This window comes from Leptonychotes weddellii, unplaced genomic scaffold (genome assembly GCF_054177405.1).
Source record: "Leptonychotes weddellii isolate Sample4059 unplaced genomic scaffold, ASM5417740v2 HiC_scaffold_28077, whole genome shotgun sequence".
Lineage (NCBI taxonomy): Eukaryota > Metazoa > Chordata > Mammalia > Carnivora > Phocidae > Leptonychotes > Leptonychotes weddellii.
Window position 1 is genome coordinate 1 of NW_027874843.1, and position 1,747 is coordinate 1,747.

The 1,747-nt window shown below is 40.8% G+C and overlaps 1 pseudogene; it reads left to right on the forward strand.

Annotated features, from left to right (window-relative positions):
* Positions 1 to 1,156: 1,156 nt before the first annotated feature.
* Positions 1,157 to 1,744, forward strand: LOC145719012 (large ribosomal subunit protein uL18 pseudogene; annotated as a pseudogene).
* The last annotated feature ends 3 nt before the right edge of the window (positions 1,745 to 1,747 follow it).

Genomic DNA, 1,747 nt, shown 5'->3' on the forward strand with positions numbered 1-1,747 from the left:
AGACACTGGGGAGGGTATGTACTCTGGTAAGCGCTGTGAATTGTGCAAGACTATTAAATCTCAGATCTGTACCTCTGAAACAAATAATGCAATATATGTTAAGGAAAAAAAAAAAGAAGAAGAAGTAGGTAGCAGGAGGGGAAGAATGAAGCGGGGGAAATCGGAGGGGTAGACGAACCATGAGAGACCATGGACTCTGAAAAACAAACTGAGGGTTCTAGAGGGGGGGGCGGTGGGAGAATGGGTTAGCCTGGTAATGGGTATTGAGGAGGGCACATTCTGCATGGAGCACTGGGTGTTATGCATAAACAATGAATCATGGAACACTACATCTAAAACTAATGATGTAATGTATGGGGATTAACATAAGAATAAAAAAAAATTAAAAAAAAAAAAAAAAAGAAAGCAAGAATGCTGACTGACAGAATATCTGCTCAGTTCCATGCTGATTTTGTGCAGACCCAACTCCAGTGCTAAACAAATACAATCCATCAACAAACTCTCAGTCTCCCTTTTGACAAACAACTCACATTTAGAAGAGAGTACGCTGTGTTGCAAAAAACATGGTATTTGGGATTAGAAAGACCTAGTTTTTACCCTTCACTCTACATTCTAGCTGTGTGACCTAAGTGAGTTGTCGAACTTCTCTTGGTCTCAGTTTCTCAATCTATAAAACAGGACTACCACTCTCTTCAAGAATGTCATGAAAATCAAATGATATAAGGCATGTAATACACATGGCTTAACAACTATTATGCTACCAAATAATCAACAAATAGTTAATAAGCATCAATAATGAGCCAGACACTCTGCTAATAAAATTAAGAATAGCTAATTATTAAGCATTTATTCTATGGTAGGCACTATTTTTGTAATCTCATTAAATCCTTATAAAAATCACATTAAATAAGTACTATTATCATCACCATTTTACAGAAAATGAAGCTGAAGCACAAACAAGTAATTTGTGCTAACAAATGATAGAGCTCTCACTGCAGTACAAGCAAACACTATTGGCAAGGTTACAAGCTAGAGTCTGGGTACCTTCTGTGGCCTAAGGGAACGAAGTTCATGTGACTTACTGACGCCGTATTCTAACCAGTTAAGCTAATCAGTTAAGGGAGCACTGCCCAATAGAAATATAATGTGACTTTTCCCCCCAGCGGAGCACTGCTGGGCCTGCTGGTCTGTGGTGAACAGCGGACGCCGGTCTCTGTTCCGCAGGATGGGGTTTGTTAAGGTTGTCAAGAATAAGGCTTACTTCAAGAGATACCAAGTGAAATTTAGAAGAAGACGAGAGGGTAAAACTGATTATTATGCCCGGAAACGCTTGGTAATTCAAGATAAAAATAAGTACAACACACCTAAATACAGGATGATAGTTCATGTAACCAACAGAGATATCATTTGTCAGATTGCTTATGCCCGCATAGAAGGAGATATGATAGTTTGTGCGGCTTATGCTCATGAACTCCCAAAGTACGGTGTGAAGGTTGGCCTGACAAATTATGCTGCAGCATATTGTACCGGCCTGCTGCTGGCCCGCAGGCTCCTCAATAGGTTTGGCATGGACAAGATCTATGAAGGCCAAGTGGAAGTGACTGGAGATGAATACAATGTGGAAAGCATTGATGGTCAACCTGGTGCCTTCACCTGCTATTTGGATGCAGGGCTTGCCAGAACTACTACTGGAAATAAAGTTTTTGGGGCCCTCAAGGGAGCGGTGGATGGAGGCTTGTCTATCCCT